Source organism: Choloepus didactylus, chromosome 5 (genome assembly GCF_015220235.1).
Source record: "Choloepus didactylus isolate mChoDid1 chromosome 5, mChoDid1.pri, whole genome shotgun sequence".
NCBI lineage: Eukaryota > Metazoa > Chordata > Mammalia > Pilosa > Megalonychidae > Choloepus > Choloepus didactylus.
Genome location: NC_051311.1, coordinates 29,997,936 through 30,018,379, shown reverse-complemented (window position 1 = coordinate 30,018,379; position 20,444 = coordinate 29,997,936). Strand labels below are relative to the sequence as shown.

Genomic DNA, 20,444 nt, shown 5'->3' with positions numbered 1-20,444 from the left:
GTCAAAGAGAATTTAAAAAGTAATTAAGGGGATTCTCAACAAAGTGCCCTTGGTTTGACCCACGAGGTCTGTGTCTAGCCATTCACCTTTTATCGTGGCCATGGACTTTTATTCTTTTGTCCTTCTGGGACTTCTATGACATGACAACACCAGGAGTTCTAGGTTTTTGCCTATGTAATTTATTTTTGCTTTAGAGAAGGGTAACAGTGAGAGGAGGCAGGCTGTTAGCACAGGTTAAAATGAAGATTAGCGGTGAAGTCTGAGGAAAGTGAACCAATATCTACATCTTTACTGTTTCCAGGATAGGGGATCCTTATTGACTGCTACAACGTTCCACTCTCACGTGGGGGCCGCAGGGCCTTTTAAAAATACAGACTCTTAGGACATCTGATTCAGTAGCTCAGGGGGTGAGGCCTCCTTGAATGTGCGTTTTTAAAAAAAGCACCCAGGAGGTTCAGCTGCCGGTGCTGCAGGCCCACCCAGGAAAAACCAGAGAGAACGATCCCTTGTTTCTTCTATTTCAACCAAGACACCTTTCAAATTCCCAGATTCTTCTGCCCTTACCTAGCTCACGATCTGTTATGGCTCTAAAGGAGTTTTGAGCGATCGACCTCAAATCGTTTCTTTCTCCTTCTTTTAAATTATGTATTCATCGCCCCTATTAGATTATCTCTTTGTGGGAGATTATCCACGGTGACAATCCGTTCTAGTAATGAACACAGTGGCTCTCACAAGTGCTCAATGAATGAAGCACAGGGTACTTAAGCACAGCTGTCCATGGCCTGGCACGCTCCCTTAACCGGCGGGGGTGGGGACAGCTGGTTCCCAGCGCCGCCATGCAGAGGTGCGCTACCTTCCAATGTCACCAAAGTCGCCTCCCCTCTCTCCTTAACGGTCACTGATTCCTCTGCGGGGCTGAGGGGAGGGGCCGCACCACTTGGGGCGGGAGGTCCTCTTGAGCTCCTTTGGTGACACCAGACTGGGGACATGAACCATACACGCAAACCCGTTGCGGTGTACGCCCCAAGTTCACCGTATTGCATAGCGTGCGGCTACCTAGCCCGACTCTCAAGCCGGCAGATGGCGCCCGCTGGGGAAAGCGCAGAGAATCTTCGGGAAGACGCGGGGTGAAGTGGGGAGTTGGGGGGTGGGGGCAGAGAGCCAAAGAGAAAAAGAGGTTTAACCAGCGGCCGCGTGCATAGCTGCGGCCGCCTCCGCAGATTAATGGCCGGGCGGAAGTTGAGCGTCGCCGCGCTGCCCGACGCCTGACGTACTTCCTGTTTGTTGTTGGAGAAAGGGAGAGAAAGGAAAGCGCGAGGAATCGCTACCACCGCCTCCACCAGTACCAGCCGTGACGGAGCTGAGAGGAGACCACGGGCCCTACCGCCCTGCCTCTCCTCCTTCTTATCGCTGGCTGCCAACCTCCTCGGGTAAGGAAACGGCTTCCCAGGCTACGGAGGAGGTTTGAGGACGAGGGCACTGGCTTTGAGCCAGGCTACTGGCTGACTTGACCCGGCGCCTTAGCAACAGTGTGTATGGTAGATGACCCGGGTGTCGCCACGCGGGCTGGCCTTTGGGAGTAGGGTGGCTTGAGGGAAGGGATTAAAGGCCTGGCGGTGCGCACTCATTTCGAAGCAGTGAGCTGGGGAGTCCGCTCCGGAGTCAGGTCGGCGCCCCGTCTCCCCCTCTCGGCCAGCGATGCGGGCCTCTGGTGTCCTTGCTCCAAACAGGGCTCCCTTCCTCCTCGGGGTTGGCGGTTGGGGGTGGGGCCCGTGCAAGGGACACCCGGGCGACGGCAGCGAGGGCCCGGCTCCTGGCTCAGGTTTTTCTTTTACTCCTTTTGGTGCGGAAACGTTCTCTCTCTCGGTTTCTGTCTCGCCGTTTTATCTTTCTTAGCAGTGGCAGAGGTGTTGGAGGGTTAGGGGCTTTTTATATCTTTTTAAGTCCCCACATACTTGACTCGAAAGCCAGAAACTGTTGGTTTGGAAAAGAGTGGATTTCACATTGTAGACAGTGCTACCAAGTACGGAGAACAGGAAGCGGGTGGTGTGGACCCGAAAGTCCCTTTTCCAGAACTACCGACTGATTTTTTAAGTTTCTTTGTTAGTAAGTTGCCTGAATTTCAACTCACATAAAAGGTCTGTTTGCTTTGTTTCGCCGGTACCGGAGTTTATATAAGGATATCAACTTTTGCCCAAGTAAGGAAAGAAGTTGTCAGTTGACACAAGAAGTGTCATTTGCAAACTTTTTATTGTCTCAAAAAAGTTTTCGGGGATAGTGGTTTGTTCTTGTTTAAAAGATGATTTGGTAGTATACTTCATTACTAAGTTTCTCATATAAACTATAGGAAAGGATATAGTGTAGAAAAAGGTTTATGTCTCTACCAAGAGGGGCTAACTATAGAACCGAAGGTTCCAACGTATTTGGGAAGAGCAGGTTAGGAGCTCTTTGTATTTTCAACGTTTTATTTGAATTGTGAATTAGTAGTAAGCTGTTACGGCTAGGATCTTTGAGGACAACTAATTGTTTTGCTAGGGAAGTTAGACTAATTGGCACACACACAAAAAGTTGAAAAACCCTAACCATTTGAACTTGTGTGCTCTGTTGTTCAGGTATAGTCACCAACTTTCTAATCAGAAATGATAATGGCTTCCGAAAGGAATTAACTGATTAATTGGCTCTGCATCTTTCCCCCAGCCTACTCTACCAAACTCTTATTCTCTCTGGGAAGTTTAATCCATATTTTTTTCTTGTTTCCACTACTGAGAAACTTCAGCTCCTGTGGGGTCAGGGACCTTTTTATTTCTGTGGTCTGTAATAAGAAGATGAGTGCTCTTTAAGCATACATGTTATCTAATGAAGTTTGCAATTGTTTGGATTATGCAGAATATGAAATTTGGGGAGTAAATTGACTTGATGTAGTAGCTTGTAGGTGTGGATGACTTGACAGGAAGTGGGAGGAGAACAAAAGGGGTTGAGAAGGTGGCTTTTAAAAAATGCCTAGCTGGGCTTGGTGTGGCACTGTAGACGATGAGAAAGTTGGGAATTTAAGAGCACTGAGAGCATTTAAAGAATTTGAGATGACTTCTTCAGCCCCTTCTTCAAAATATATTTTTTTTAATTTAACTTTACTTATCAAAAAATTAAAAAAAATTTTCTGAACAAAACAAAGGAATGAGAAAAACGAATATCCTGAAATAACTTCATTGCTCCCAATATATATTTTTGAAAGTTTATCACATTCTCCTAAGAGGGCACTTCAAAATATGGTAAATTGTTTCTAAATCCAACTTTTCAAGATTGCGTCTGTGTTACAATGTAAGAAATGCCATTGAGTATGATCAATATGATTGTACATATACAACACCTTATTCTGTTTTAGAGTTGAATTTCTGTATTGGTTGATGCTTAGGGGTGAAGGATGATTAAAATTTAAAACATTTCTGATGTCTGTTGGTAAGGAGTGTAAATGTCTACTATAATCAGCCTTTGTACTTGTATGTTGATGTTTTAAGAGGATTATTAGAAGTAAAAGCCTTTTACTTCATCACTATCAGAAATGATTATAGAATTTAGGGTTGTTTTCTGTGTTAAAAGTATGGTTTGGTTTAAATTCGTCCAGGACACCCCTCTAGTGGTGAAAAGCAGGTAATTGCAGGCTAACAAATACTGTAACAAATAACTGTAGGTAGTTCTTTCTGAGTTGGTAAATAGACCAAGAGCATTCTCAAGAGAGAACTTCAAACCACAAAAAATAAGGTTAATGAAGAAAGGAAAAGTGAAGTTGCTAAACTGGTAAAAATTTGATGTTTCTACATACAGATTATAGGTGTTTTGTCAAATTTATGTTTGGAGGGGCTCATAAAAACAGTAGACCCTTTTCTCGTTAATATCCTACACAAGACTGAAGTAAATTTAAAAAAACACCTTTCCTAAAAGGCCAGGAAAATTAATTTCTGGAGAAATAATAAACGTATACAAATTCCTAAAGGATTGCCATACCAAAGGGGAGAAGGTTCTGTGTTATTTATTATCTTATACCTGTTTCAAAAAGGATTTGGTCATGGCTTGGTTTTCTCTTAAAATTGTTACTGTGTTTATGTAAAATTCATAAGCAACCATTGTTTATGGTTGTGAGACAGCTTAAGTATTTGTATGTCAAAAGACTCCTAGTAAGAATATTTTAGGATTTTTAAGTTCAATTATAAAGATAAATTATCTTTGAATGATGATTTCCTCACACAGGATGTGATTTTACCCCCTCTAAAATTCTTACTACCTTTTAATTCCCAAAGCGTTTATACCTTGCTTTGTATTTGTGTGTGTGTGTGTGCATGTGTGCGTGTGCTTGTGCATGTGCACATGTGCATGCTCAAGCTCCTAATTCCCTTCTCCCACCTTCAACTGGCATATTCCTTCAGGGTAGAACTTGAATCACTGTAGTATTTTGGGCCTGTAGCAGTGTCCATGACCCAGAGTGCTCAGGAAATACTGGTTGAAGTGGTTTGTCTGTGTCCTGATCACCCTCCTGTGAGTAATAATTGAATCCAGAGTTTAGGAAAGTTGAAAAAATGTATATGCAACATAACAGTTTCACTTCACTAGTACTGGAAACTGAGTACTTGACATATAGGATGTGTTCTCTTTAGTTTTTAATTAAAGGAAGTTAGTCAAGCCTGAAAGTATCAAATAGGTGATGATTGCCAGTTGAAGAAATGGTCTCTGATCTTGAGAATAAAGGAGACAGTAACTTCCTGTGCTTGCCACAAGAATATTTAGAACATATTAAGAACAAAATATGTAAGTAGATACGATCTGTGACACAGGAGGATAGTTCACTATATATTTTTTCTACCTATGATTTTGTTCTGGGAAATCATCAGATAATCAAATAATACTTAGGAAACATCTCCATCTTTATCATTTATTTCTTTTTAAACCTCTTGCCTGCTTCCATTTCATTAAGCAGGTAGTATTGTACTAAGTTAGTTTGATGCCACAACATGAAATAAATGCCCATTTTAGAGAACACTTTATTTTAAATTACCTCTTTTTTTTTTGTTTTGGGGGTGTGATCACATCATTTATTATTTTTTATATATATCAATTTTTTTATTAAATTCAGTTTTATTGAAATACATTCACATACCATACAGTCATCCATGGTATACAATCAACTGTCCACAGTATGATAACATAGTTATGCATTCATCACCACAATCTGTCTCTGGATATTTTCCTTACATCAGAAAGAACCAGAACAAGAATAAAAAATAAAAGTGAAAAAAGAACACCCAAATCATCCCCCCCATTTATCCCCATTTTTCTACTCATCCATACACTAGATAAAGGGGGTGTGATCCACAAGATCTTCACAGTCACACTGTCACCCCTTGTAATCTACATTTATTATGTAATTGTTTTCAGGAGTCCAGACTGCTGGGTTGGAATTTGGTAGTTTCAGGTATTTACTTCTAGTTATTCCAATACATTAAAACCTAAGAGGTGTTATCTAGATAGTGCATAAGAATGTCCACCAGAGTGACCTCTCGACTCCATTTGAAATCTCTCAGCCACTGAAACTATTTCGTCTCATTTTGCATCCCCCTTTTGGTCAAGAAGATACTCTCAGTCCCACGATGCCGGGTCCACATTCATCCCCGGGAGTCATATTCTGCATTGCCAGGGAGATTTACAACCCTGGGAGTCATGTCCTTGTATTTTGAAGAAGAATCTTTTAGGGGTACTTCAGGAGGAGGGGAAGTAATGCCTCTATTGAGTTCACTGTTTTATTCATGTGGTTTGTATTTTTATCTAAAAAAAAAAAGTTGAACCTTAATATATGGATTGATCCTGACACCCTTTCCTTGCCATTAGGATGAGGTAAGCTGAGGGAAGATTGAGTTATTCACTTGTTGGGGTTCACAACTGTGATCTCAACTTTCACTGTGCTGCAGTATCCTGTGTGTGTGCATGCCAGGATGAGGGGATTTCCAGATTATGAGGTTTTTAACTACACTCTTAGTCGATAAAATAGACAAGGGGGTAAAAAGATGATATGAAGACTGTGTTAGAGCTGACTTTTACACTTAATTACTACTTCTTTGTCAGTCACAAAGAAGACAATTTAAAATACTACTGTGAACAGTGAGCCTCTTCCAATTATAGTTTACCTTGAGATATTAGTTAATGGTATGAAAGCATGATTGGCATGCATATACAAATACTGTTGGTTTCATCATCACAGTTTTATTTCTTGTTGTAATGTCAATAGTACAGATATATAATTTGTAAACAAACATGTATTGAGGGGAGAGCCTTTAATTTTTTTACTGATGTGGTACTCAAATAAGTTTAGATACCACTGATCTGTATGTGACGTGCTTCCTAAAGGTCCTAAGATTGAAGGTCATTAAGTTTATTGAAGGAGGTAGTTATTTTTTGTTACTGAGGATTAATTTAATTCCCTTGTAGTGGTTCTATTAAAGAGATTGAATTAAGGTTTTTTGCTTGATTAGACCTACTACTCTTTTTTTCCAAATCAACAGATGGATTTTATTGCATCTCTAAAATATCACGAATAGATGTAGCATCTTATTTCCATAGCTGGACGGCTCTTTGATCTTGTACATTAGCCTGCTGAACCGTTCCTTTTTCAGAGACATAGATACTGTCCAGAAAATTTTTGGTACCTTTTTTTTTTTATTTTATTGAGATATATTCACATACACAGTCATACAAAACAAAGCGTACATTTGATTGTTCACAGTACCATTACATAGTTGTGCATTCATCACCAAAATCAATCCCTAACACCTTCATTAGCACACACACAAAAATAACAAGAATAATAATTAAAGTGAAAAAGCGCAGTTAAAGAAAAAAGAACACTGGGTGCCTTTGTTTGTTTTTTTCCTTCCCCCATTTTTCTACTCATCCATCCATAAACTAGACAAAGGGGGAGTGTGGTCCATATGGCTTTCCCAATCACATTGTCACTCCTCATAAGCTACATTTTTATACAATTGTTTTCAAGATTCATGGATTCTGGGTTGTAGTTTGATCGTTTCAGGTATTTACTACTAGCTACACCAGTTCATTAGAACGTAAAAAGGGTTGTCTATATTGTGCATAAGAGTGCCCACTAGAGTGACCTCTTGGCTCCTTTTGGAATCTGTCTGCCACTGAAGCTTATTTCATTTCCTTTCACATCCCCGTTTTGGTCAAGAAGATGTTCTCCATCCCACGATGCCGGGTCTAAATTCCTCCCCACGAGTCATATTCCACGTTGCCAGGGAGATTCACTCCCCTGGGTGTCTGATCCCACGTAAGGGGGAGTGATATCCTTGTTTTTAACTATTGTGTCTTGGTGAATCAAAGCAACTGAGTTTGATACAAGGTCAATGTCATTTCCTTCAAGAATTAACTCATCTTGTGGGCTTGAGATAACTGAACAAGCAACACCTGACCTCATCTGAACTCTGCAGATATATTTTTCACTTAAGAAATTTCGGATTTCCACAAGAGACCCACTCTCTTGAATAATGGTGTTGATGGGGAGTTGAACATACCTGACTTCATATTGTAACGGAAGCCAAGTGTAATACCCTTGATCATGTTCTGTACATGACTACAGTTAGTGCCAACTGTAGGCAGTTCCTTTCTGTTTCCCCACCGTTTGTCTACCTGAAATCTCTTTTTCTTTTCAAGGAGACTGAGTTCTGTTCTGTGACTGAAGTTCCTCTGCAGGGTTGCTCTAGGGCCTTTTCACAATGACTGAGAGTCCCTTCAGCGTAATGTGGACTCTGTTCTGGAATGTCGACACTCTGGTTGCTGAGAATGGACTTCCTTCTCGCAGTAGTTGCTGCAAAGAAAGGAGACCCATTACTTCTGTTGGAAATTGCATAAATTGACAAACCAGTTTTCCTAAGAAATGTTTTTTCTTAATTGAAAGAATATAAAGTGTTGACTTTCTATAGTTTTTTTTAACATACAGTAAGACCCCTTACTTGAAAATGAGAGAATTTCCATAATTGCTATTAGAAATGTTAATTATGTAGTTAAAGAAAGAGTATCTTATGCTTTCTCACTCCAATTCCTTTCAAGCCTGAATTGATTTCTTATTTAAGAGTGTGTTAAAACAGTGCTGTCTCTGCTTTAGAACTTTGTGATGACGAAAGTGTTTTGTATCTGCACTGTCCAAGATGGTAGTCATTAGCTAAACGTAGCTATTGAGGTCTTGAAATGTGACTAGTGTGACTGAGGGACTGAATCTTTAATTTTATTTAATTTTAATGAATTTACGTTTAAATAACTACACCTGGCTGGTGGATACTGTATCGGACAGTATAGTGTTAGGTGTTTTTCTGAGTGTAGTTTTCACACACTTGGAGTTCTTGAGGGCATCTATGCTTCTGCATTTGTGTGTCTGATGTTTCATGTGAATGTTATCATAGAAATTGCTTTCTTTGATTGTGGCAGCCCCTGGTCTGATCAGAACAGGCCTGTGGACCTTGTTGGCGCACTGGTCTGTGTGACCTAGGCAGCTAATGTTTAACCTGTCATCTTTGTAAGCCAGCAAAGAGAAAAGGGTAAATTAACCTTAAAATACAACTTTGAAACGTGAAACGGGAAGTAAGCAGGAGGTGAGAAACTCTTGGTCTCACAAAAGAGCAAGCTGTAAATTTACCTCAGACCTCCTGCGGTCAATTGTTAATCTAGACTACCTGCTTCCTGGCTCCCAGGTGTTAGCCTACTAAGCCCCATCCTTTAATTCTCCTCTCTTTCCTGCATCACCCCCTGTTCCCACGTCTGTGCTCTGCCATCCTTAGGAATGTCTTTGCCTTAAACCCTTATAACCCGCTTGACCAGCTAGCTTAATTGCATGGTCAATTTCCCTGTGAATGCGATGTAAGAGAGCCGTCATAATCTCTTTGCGACTTCTCACCCGGTAGGTAAGCCCTGAATAATAGTTCATTTATCAGAAAATGCCCAGTGTCTTCTTTGGCCTCTGGACTGGCAAAGCCCTCATGGGCCTCGACATTGATTCATATATTGTCAAAATGCTAAGGGCAAAGCTCTGTTAGTTTCTTAGTGAAGGAGAAAATCCAGTTTTTACTATTAGCACTTCTAGATAATGGGAAGGCAGTAAGTATAGTATCTTTTGTAGTTTCCTTGATTTCGGGGTACAGTTGAAGGGAAGACAAGCGTAATTTGCCTCCTAGTTCTACTTAGCACTGATATTTTTCTGTTACTGCCTATCCCATATAATGTAAACTGAACAAAGGATATGAGAAGAGGATTGTAGGTCAAAAGAAAGCGTCCCTTAAGGAGCTTTCTTTTTATTGTTGTGATAATCATGAGTATAGTTTTAAGTTTGGAATTCTGAGTACTAGGAGAGAACTGAAGAATTAGTCTTATTTATCCTTATAGGTTTACCTGCAGTGTTAGGTGGAGAGCAAGGTTGGGTTGGCTAATCTCAGGAGGTAGGTGAAGGTTGTTTTAAGATTTTATAGCCACAGATGGCATCTTTTTGGAAATAAAAGCTTTAGAAAAATTGTGTTAAAGATTCAGCTTGGTTTTTTTTTTTTTTTTAAATAATCTGTGGTTAGGAAAACATCCCAAGTGTATATAACTTATAAGTAAGGTATACCTGCCTGTGTATTTGTTAGTTAGGTAGCAGTTTGCTTTAAAATTGTTTTGGAATGGAGTAGTAGTTCTGAAATTTCACGCTGCTTTTATCATCTAGTATGCAATAAGTTGGACATTTAATGTATAATTTTATCAAGTTTTTTTTCTTTAAAAGCTTATGCTGTTAACGTAGAAATAACGAGTTTTGTAGAAATACCGAGTTTTATAGGGAAATTACTGATATATAAATGTATAATGGCCTCTATAAAGTTCTGGAATTGATCATAAATATTTTGAATGCAGTTAATTCTTTGTGGATTATGTCAGATTTTAAATTGTTTCTTTTATCCTTGATTACTCTGAAGAAATTAGCAGTGAATTAACCTGTTAACAACACTATTTGGTGTTTGTTGTGGTATACTGAAGCCAAATTTTCAGGTTTCCTAGAAAATGTCCGAGGTCTTTAGTGCCTTTTTTGGATCTTTATTTTTGGACCTAAAGATACTTTCATTTTATTGTCCTTATATGGAGCATATTTTTTTTTATTTGAGTTTATATTTGAAGTTTGTTAATCTTCCTTATTGGCACTTGTTAAAAACTCGAAAGGGAGCGTTGAGTTTAAAAAAGTATTAATAAGAAAATGTCCTGTAGTCTTGAGCATTTGAATCCTTTACACTTGTAGTACAACTTAATACGGTACAAGGCTAGCTCTGAGTTCTGGAGTCAGATTTGGAATTTGAATTTGGGTTCTGCTGAACATTTGGGAAATTTAGGTAAGTCCCAGTTCCCCCTGTCTAACTGACAGAATGGGTGTGACTTGATAGGTACAAATCATAATGACTGGCACACAATGAGCATTTAATACATTGTTGCTTGAATTAATTTAACTAACTGGACATAGTGTAATTTTGTAATAATTTTCTACTGTCACTTTTTTTTTTTTTCATTTTTATTGAGATTGTTCAGATACCATACAATTATCCAAAAATCCAAAGTGTACAATCACTTGCCCCTGGGTACCCTCATACAGCTGTGCATCCATCACACTTAATTTTTGTTCAATTTTTAGAAACTTTTCATTACTCCAGACAAGAAATAAAGTGAAAGATGAAAAAAAGAAAAGGAAACTCTAATCCTCCCCATCCCTAACCAACCCCCCTCAATTGTTGACTCGTAGTATTGATATAGTACATTTGTTACTGTTTATGAAAAAATGTTGAAATACTACTAACTGTAGTATATAGTTTGTAATAGGTATACAGTTCTTCCCTATGTGCCCCTCTATTATTAACTTCTAATTGTATTGTCATACATTTGTTCTGGTTCATGGAAGCGATTTCTAGTATTTGTACGGTTGATCATGGACATTGCCCACCATAGGATTCAGTTTTATACATTCCCGTCTTTTGACCTCCAACTTTCCTTCTGGTGACGTATATGACTCTGAGCTTCCCCTTTCCACCTCATTCACATGCCATTCAGCGCTGTTAGTCATTCTCACATCTTGCTACTAACACCCCTGTTCATTTCCAAACATTTAAGTTCATCCTAATTGAACATTCTGCTCATACTAAGCAAACATTCCCCATTCTTAAGCCTCGTTCTATATCTTGGTACCTTGTATTTCATGTCTATGAGTTTACATATTATAATTAGTTCCTATCAGTGAGAACCTGCAGTAATTGTCCTTATGTGTCTGGCTTATTTCACTCACTATATTGCCCTCGAGGTTTTGTCATCAACCCATTTTTTTTTTTTTAATATGGTTTTGTTCACTCACCATACATTCCATCCCAAGTAAATAATCGATGGTTCTCTGCATGGTCATACGTTTATGTGTTCACCACCTTCACCACTATCTATATAAGGGCATCTACATTTCTTCCACAAGGCAGGAGGGAGAGTCAAAGAAGGTAGAGAGGCAAAAGAAAGAGGATAAAAAAAATGACGGCTAGGAAGCAGCAAAAGGAAAAATAACCAGATAACCTTAAATCAAAGTAGAATAAAGAATCAGACAATACCACCAATGTCAAGTGTCTAACATGCCTCCCCTATCCCCCCCTTATCTGCATTCACCTTGGTATATCACCTTTGTTACATTAAAGGAAGCATAATACAATGATTCTATTAGTTACAGTCTCTAGTTTATGCTGACTGCATCCCTCTCCCAATGCCTCTCCATTTTTAACACCTTGCAAGGTTCACATTTACTTGTTCTCCCTCGTAAAAGAACGTATTTGTACGTTTTATCACAATTGTTGAATACTCTAGATTTCACCAGGTTACACAGTCCCAGTCTTTATCTTTCCTCCTTTCTTGTGGTGTCTCACATGCTCCCCACCTTCTTCTCTCAGCCGTATTCATAGTTAACTTTGTTCAGTGTACTTACATTGCTGTGCTACCATCTCCCAAAATTGTGTTCCAAACCACACACTCCTGTCTTCTAGCACCCTGTAGTGCTCCCTTTAGTATTTCCTGTAGGGCAGGTGTCTTGTTCACAAAGTCTCTCATTGTCTGTTTGTCAGAAAATATTTTGAGCTCTCCCTCATATTTGAAGGACAGCTTTGCTGGATATAGGATTCTTGATTGGCCGTTTTTCTCTTTCAGTATCTTAAATATATCACACCACTTCCTTCTTGCCTCCATGGTTTCTGCTGAGAGGTCCGCACATAGTCTTATTACGCTTCCTTTGTATGTAATGGATCGCTTTTCTCTTGCTGCTTTCAGGATTCTCTCTTTGTCTTTGACATTTGATAATCTGATTATTAAGTGTCTTGGCGTAGGCCTATTCATATCTTCTGTTTGGAGTACGCTGTGCTTCTTGGATCTGTAATTTTATGTCTTTCATAAGAGATGGGAAATTTTCATTAATTATTTCCTCTATTATTGCTTCTACCCCTTTTCCTTTCTCTTCTCCTTCTGGGACACCAGTGATACGTACATTATTGTACTTTCTTTCATCCTTGAGTTCCTGGAGACGTTGCTCATATTTTTTCATTCTTTTCTCCATCTGCTCCTTTGCGTGTAGGCTTTCAGGTGTTTTGTTCTCCAGTTCCTGAGTGTTTTCTTCTGCCTCTTGAGATCTGCTGTTGTATGTTTCCATTGTGTCTTTCATCTCCTGTGTTGTGCCTTTCATTTCCATTGATTCTACTAGTTGTTTTTTTGAACTTTTGATTTCTGCCGTATATATGCCCAGTGTTTCCTTTACAGCCTCTCTCTCTTTTGCAATATCTTCTCTAAACTTTTTGATTTGATTTAGCATTAGTTGTTTAAATTCCTGTATCTCAGTTGAAGTGTATGTTTGTTCCTTTGACTGGGCCATAACTTTGTTTTTCTTAGTGTAGGTTGTAATTTTCTGTTGTCTAGGCATGGTTTCCTTGGTTATCCAAATCAGGTTTTCCCAGACCAGAACAGGCTCAGGTCCCAGAGGGAAGAAATATTCAGTATCTGGTTTCCCTGCAGGTGTGTCTTAGAAAATTGCTCCACCCTTTGATGCCTCGGGTCACTGTGCTTTTCTGCCCAGCAGGTGATGCCTGTTAGCCTATAATTCTTGACTGGTGTGAGGAGGTATGGCCATGTTCCCCCAGGCTCTGGGGTCTGGCCCCACCCCTTTCCTCCTAGAGAAGACAGACCCCCCAGGTGGAGGTCCTTAGCATTTCAGTGGTTTTGCTCTCTGCTTGTGCTGTCTCCACCCTTCCCCGAGTCACAGCCCTGGAAACTGAATATGACTGGGTCTTTCTCCACTGAGCTGAAAAAGAAACAGATAGTCCCCTTCAGACCCAGTCCAAGGCGACCCTCCGGCTCTCCCAGGTCAGTCGTCACCCAAAGCCTCTGTCTGTTTTTTTGGGGATGCGTACCTGTAGTGAGCAGTTCACACTCGCTACTTAAAACCCAGTTGGAGCTCAGCTGAGCTATATTCGCTTGCTGGGAGAGAGCTTCTCTCTGGCACCACGAGGCTTTGCAGCTTGGGCTATGGGGGAGGGGGTCTCATGACTTGGATCTGCAGGTTTTACTTACAGATTTTATGCTGTGTTCTCAGGCATTCCTCCCAATTCAGGTTGGTGTATGATGAGTGGATGGTCTCATTTGTCCCCCTGCAGTTATTATGGATTATTTACTAGTTGTTTCTGGTTTTTTGTAGTTGTTCCAGGGGGACTACTTAGCTTCCACTCCTCTCTATGCCGCCATCTTGCCCCTACTGTGTCACTTTAAAAAACACTTTACCATATGGATTACAAGAAGTTTAAATTTTACTTATCACTACATTTTAAATAGAAATAGAAGAAAAATTACATCTTTTTCATATAACAGTTGTGGATGTTCTTTGAACTCTAGTTGTGAAATGTTGCATTAGGGAGTGACCCTAAACAGCTTTCTGAATCTCTCTCCATCTACTACTCTCCCTTTCCTTGTTCCTATTGTCATGGCTCTGGTTCAGACACATATCTCTCCTTAGGAATATTTTAGTAATAGTTATCCCTGCCATCCAATCATATGCGTTTCCTTTAGAACACCTACCTTGTAGTTATAAGTGATTTTTTTTTTTTTGACTTTTTAATTGTTTTTTTGTTTTTATTTTTTAGTTTGTTCCCAGTAATTTTTAAAAGCTATTTTAGAATGGTATTAAGTATTAGTGTCTTATTTATAATTGCAGTGAGACTGGTATTATTGTCTGTTTGAACTGAGAAGAAAACAAAACAATGAAAGTCTGCATGAAATACAACATTTTTTAATGAAAGAAGAAAGTGATTTTTTTTTTTTTTCACTTAGAAGATTTTGCCTATCACCTTGACAACTGTTTAGGTTCCCAAGTATGCTATTTGGTGGCACAGAGGCCCAAAGCATCATCATGGTCTCCTTGTTAGTGGGGGTGTGGGTGTGTGTAAGTGATGTTTTTTTGAGGACAATCTTGTTTATATTGCCTTACTGCTCCTTTTTGCTTGTACTTGAAAAGTCCTAATTCCATAGTATGTTCTAAAGTTATTCTTGAGTTGGACCCTGTTCTCTTCATTAATCCTCCCCACAAGCATCAAACAAAAGTTCTCCCATACTAACTTCTTGCTCCTACATGGGCTATGTGCTCTTATAATGTTGTCTGTGCATATGCAGTTACTTTTGTCTGAAATATTTTCACATTGCTTCCTGTCTTGTTTTTCAGTTCTTCAGTAAAATGTCAGTGTTCTCTTGAGCATTCCTTGCCCTATTATTTCCATTCCCTCTCCCAACACTGTAAATATGTGTTTTATATAATTGTATATGATTAATTTGCTTACATGTCTGTCTTCCACTATACTTGGTGACTTGTCTTCTTTACAAAGCTAGCATAGAACTTGTTATAAGTAGAAAATTTGTATGATTAACTTCAATCAGAATTACATCATTGTTTTCACTCAGAGTGAATGCTCAGATGACATAATTGGTATCAAAAAGATTTTGATGTGGAACAATGGGCAAACATAACAAAGATGAAATTTAATAGGGCAAACTGAAAATTTCACTTGAGAGCCTTGATTGCACAAAGAGGATAGTGGAAAGTCAAGACAGTGACAGCATGTTTAAATTATTGTTGATCATCATATATTGTAGGACACTTCACAGTAGAGTTGGCATTACCTTGGCACTACACTGATAATTGAGTTCAAAAAGAGAAATGTAGTAGTCTTGTTCTCTTGTTTATGGTGATTGGACTGTACCAGTAGTGTTGATGTTGGATTTTGGATACTAAGAAATTACAAAATTGAAGCTTGCTCAGAGGAGAGGTCTCAGATCATCCAAGGTTCTTACAATGAGGTTTGTAGGAGGAATTGCAAAGAATTTTAAGGATATGTTAGCCTAGAGAAGGAAAAAATCATCAAGATTAAGCCTCCAAATATTGATGACAGTTTTGTGGAAGAGAAATTAAACCTGCATTGTGTGACTCTGAACAGGGACCAAAGGGTGAAAATTTCTGGGAGACCCCACGGCTCAGCCTAAGGAAGAATTCTTAATAACTATCCAAAACTAAGGGCTTGCCTTTGAAGATAGTGGTTATTACAGCAGGGATGTGTTATGACACTTACAGATCATTTCATTTAACAAGATCTTATGGAAGACATCCAAATGGTGGTTTTCTCATAGATAATAACCTTTTTTTAATTCTTTGAGATACTGTGGTAGCATATTCCAGATAGTAGTCAGCTTTTTAACCTTATTCCTGTCTTTGAAGATTACCTAGTTGGATCTTGGATCTTTGATAGAACGTTAAAGATCAAGTAGTTGGGATCAAATAATTTATGGACCTTTATCATTTAAAAAATTTTTACTCCAGGCAATTTAGCATTGTTAAAGGCCATTAGTTTAACTACAGAATGTATTTGATTGGATTGTTTATTGTAAGCCAAATCTCTCACCATTTATTTAGCAAAATGGGGATTGATAAATTCCAAAAAATGCTTGAGGTGATTATGAAGGGGTTGGCGGGTGGGGGTGGGTGTGATTGATAGCCCAAAGCTTCTGAATGACTAGCCTGGATCTCTGCAAATTCAGTGTCTATTAACACAGAAACTGATGCGTTCTCCACACTATCATTCATCTAATCATATGGAGTGGGTGTAATCCTCATTTAACAGGTGAGGGAAAGAGCCATAAAATAAAGAGGTTAAGTAATTTTCCCAAGGACCCTCAGCTGAACCTGGTTTCACATTTATTCATGTCTTATGGTTTTCACGCTATGAAAATTACTAATTCAATTAATTAGGCCCTAAATTAATTTAGCAGGAAAAATTCTGGGAACATCGTCAGCTTCATGACCCACCCCCTCCGTCATGGTTAAGTCTTACCTATATGCATATCCTCATTTTACTCCTTTTCTCCTGTTTCCTTGGGAATCATTGCTAAATAGATGGTATTTAAATAATGGGAAAAGATGAAAACACAAGAGTGTAGGATGGGAAGAGGGCTGGGCCTTGAGCCCTTAGATTCTCTGTCATTTATTTTCAGGGCTAATTCAGGGAGAAGCCAGCAGTTAGGAAGAAAACCAGGATATTGAGATGCGATGAAAGCCCAAGTGTGTTTAGGATTTCTGGAAATCAAACAAGATGAGGACTGAAAAATGTCTGCTGGATAAAGGTCTTTATTACTGATGTAATGAGTAAGTTTCCAGTTGTGGGCTGGGAATGGAAGCATGACATGAGAGGGTGGTGGAATCAGAGTGAGAAAGTAGAGAAGCTAAGAATAAGCACTTAGTTGCAGAAGGATAGGCAAAGTTTGAAGTGTTTGGCTCTTTCTCCAGATGACTGCTCTCATTTATTACATTTTAACTTCCCTCAAGATAATTACATTAAAAAAGAAACTTCATTGAATAAGAAATAAAACAAAATAGTTAACATTTGAGATGATTTTTATTTTTATTTTTTTTGGAGGGTGATTAAGTACTCATTCACAGCATTCACCCAGCTGGCAAGTTTGACCTCCCTGAGCTAAAGCACCCCATTCTTAACCTCTCTGTTAAACTGCCTTGCAGTATCTTGCCATGATATTAATCACTTCCACAACACAGATACGTTAATGAAAATATAAGACAAACCATTTAGACTTACAAAAGAACATGTGCTTTGAATTGACAGCAGAAGCTATCTAAACAGCGTTATCTGATACACAGGATGATCTGTAGCTATATATGGTTCAGAGTGATGGTTCAGATGTTTGGAATTGGAAGATTGGTCCTGAGATTTCTAACCTTGTTCTGTAAATAAGAGTTGGTTAGCGTAGTTTTATTTTTCTGTGTTCAATGTTTACAGTGACTTCTGTTACTGCTGCTAGGTTACTGCTAACAGTGCCCCTTCAGGTCTTTTGCAGCAGCAATAACCGGAGCTCAAGGGTGAAAATGACCTTGCATTTTTAATTATTTAGCCCTTTGAACTAGAGCTGAAGGAATACTGATTTTTCTGTTTGGCTACTTTTGCTATTTTGTGCTTGATGGTCAGTTTCTTGGTTCCTGAAAGGCCTTTGGTTATGAGAATTGGCTCCCTCTTCTGTTGATAGTAATTCTGAAATTGAAGTTGCTTACTACTATAACAAACCAGATCAGTGTGCTTTTAATTTTAACCCTTTAAGTTGCTGTATCATTGTAACTACCAGTAAGAAAACTTTCTAATTAGGCATTCACTTGAATATTTTTTAACTGACTGAATAAAAAAAAAAATTTCCCCAGCATTTTATGTTGAACATTTTCAGAGCTGAATAACTGTATGATGAACAACCATGTACCCCATAGTTACAGGCTACAATTGAATATCATTGCTTTATTATGTATCTATCAAAGGTAATTCATTTATGATGTTAAATTGGAATTATAAGAAGGTGGTTACCATAAAGTTTATTTTCCTAATTTGTAATTCTTTTTTATTCTAGCAATAAATCTGTTTAAGACAAATATATATTTTTGATATTATAAAGGCCAAGTCATTGTAAGCTATTCTTTTTCTGACTTCTTAATACTTCTAAGTTCTGTAACTTTTTCTAATCTATTTAAGATTATATGTTCCTTTCTGAATTTCACTATAATGAATCCATCAAATTGACATGTGTAGTTCATTGTGTATGTTTTAAGTGTGTCCTATTTTTTTTTTTAAGGTTTCTTTGACCAAAGGGCTATTTTAAAAATAAAGAGTTTTGAATTTCCACAGTTGTTTGTTTGTGTCTTTGTGATTTTTTTTTTCTTTTAAAGAATTCAATTAAATGTTTATTGAATAAATGAACAGGGGGTGTTTTAACCTGAAGATACAGAAAACAAGTTCACATGTTCGGAGGGCTGCCACAAAAAATGAAAGATTGGTTGTTCAGTATTTCTCTTAAAGGCAGAACCTGAACTGAGGGATAAATATAAGCAGCCGACAGGATGCAAGGATAGTTGTACCAAGGGTGCCACTTACATCTTAATAGCTTCTCTTCCAATATCATGCACTCCCCACTTTTCCTTTCTTCTGAAAGGAGATATTATAACATTTCCCATGAACGTCTTAAATAAGTTGCATTTTCTTGGCATGCCCTCCACTGCCAGCAGTGGATGCACTCACAGCATCAGCAAAAGTCTAAAGTTAAACCGATTTTTAAAGGAAACAGTCTTTTGTTCCTTAGCTATATTTTAGTATTCCACAATAGTGATTCTCAGGAGCTGGGGAGAAAAAGAGAGCATATTCTCCAAAGCGGGTGAGTCTGAATCCCCAGCAATTGTGATATTGCTCTAGATACAATCTTGTCCTCAAACCTCAAATGAATCACACTATCAACCAGTGATACTGGTGGGAGTATGTTGTGTGGGAGATGGAGAGGGGAGTAGGGATAAGAGAGCCGATGCCACTGCTCTACATTAAACAGGAGAGCTTTATGAGACAGTAGGAAAAATAACTTTGCTACATAATACTGATGAGTGCCATCCAGATTGGTGAATATTACAAAGTAAGAATTGTTTCAACAACTATTCAGCATAATATTTAAGGACAAAATATGTATACCTTTTATATGTGTTTTATCACATATTCAGTAAGGAATGCTGAGGTGCTTAATCCATTCAATACTGAAAATAAAAATTTTACATTTCTCTATTTGAAATTGGATTCTCAAGGTGGATCTTGAACTCAAGAAATGAGAAATCAGTTTTCAAGAAAGCCGTATAATCAGTTTGGCTAACTGTTGTTCATTGGGGGTTGGTGGGACTGGGGCAAGCTTTAGTAAGGGAATAAACCTGTCAAAGGAAATATCCAGGGCCCTGCATCTGGCTTTTTGGGCATAACCATTCTTGTAGTGGTGTCAGCTTGCCATCTTTGTTCTAAAATACGTTTCACAGCCTCTACTACAGGCAGCACAACAAAGGCTGCAAAGGCATTGGCGAATATGGAGGTATATGCTTGAAACTGGGTGAAGGCTCTTCTCCTTGTTGCATCTCTTAGTGCTTCCATGATTGGCTGGACCATCTCAGACAGCTGGTGGGCATTGATGGTCTTATAGATCCCAGGGAAACCTCTGCCAGATTCTCTGTCCTACTGATCAAAGTTCCCCAGGTTCAGAATTGGCAGATTTTATAGCAGGTGGTATTCTTTTCCAAAGATACCTTGCTTATTCATGTCATTCTGGAGTAGACATAGCTAGAAGCTGACAATACACTGGGGGGTATAGCATTTCCTCCAGGAGTCTCGAGCTCCTGATCATTGCATTGATCTAGAAACTTTTTTGAAACTGTAGGCACTTTCCACCATCACCACCACTGGCATCTTCCCCACCAGTCCTTTCGCTGCACCTTCCCAAAAGCCAGACCCCAGACTTGGCTTTGTGGTATTTTTCCATTTTTCAGAGTGTGTATGCATAAGTATGCTTGACTATATGTGTATAAGCTTGATAAGAACTTGTATTTTCTAATTGTTAGTTGCAGGGTCCTATTTTATATCTTTACATGAATACATTAAATGTGCCCAAATATTATAGCTTACTTTCTGTCTGCTTAGCAGTATAATTGTGGCTGTAACCTTTTTGTCTTGTAATAATTCTGTCTTTGCTTTAAATGTTTTTCAGACTGTTAGGTTCAGAATTCCATATTTTACCATATTGTGAAGTTTTTCCTGGTAATGCTTGTTACATTCAGGTATATTCTTCCTGAGAGTAATATTGCTGCACAAGCTTTTAAAATACTTATCTAGTGTTACCTTTTCCATCTTGAATTTTTCTGTCTCTTGGAAACAATGTAGTTAAAAAAAAAAAAAACCAATGTAGTTTAAAAAAAAATCTTTGAGAATGTCTTTAATCTTTATGTACAGTCCTGTGTTTATTGAAGGGTTCAG

At 38.6% G+C, this 20,444-nt stretch overlaps 1 protein-coding gene and 1 pseudogene across 2 annotated transcripts in view; one reads left to right on the top strand and one right to left on the bottom strand.

Moving 5' to 3' along the window:
- The first annotated feature begins 1,276 nt into the window (after positions 1-1,276).
- The window catches only part of DNAJB6 (DnaJ heat shock protein family (Hsp40) member B6), a 92,439-nt gene continuing 73,271 nt past the window's right edge, over positions 1,277-20,444 (top strand). For both annotated transcript variants that reach the window (XM_037835723.1, XM_037835722.1), the window contains exon 1: positions 1,277-1,430. The gene's annotated coding sequence lies outside the window, so the exon portion shown is untranslated. The remainder of the gene's footprint in view (positions 1,431-20,444) is intronic.
- Positions 19,202-19,880, bottom strand: LOC119535220 (annotated as a pseudogene).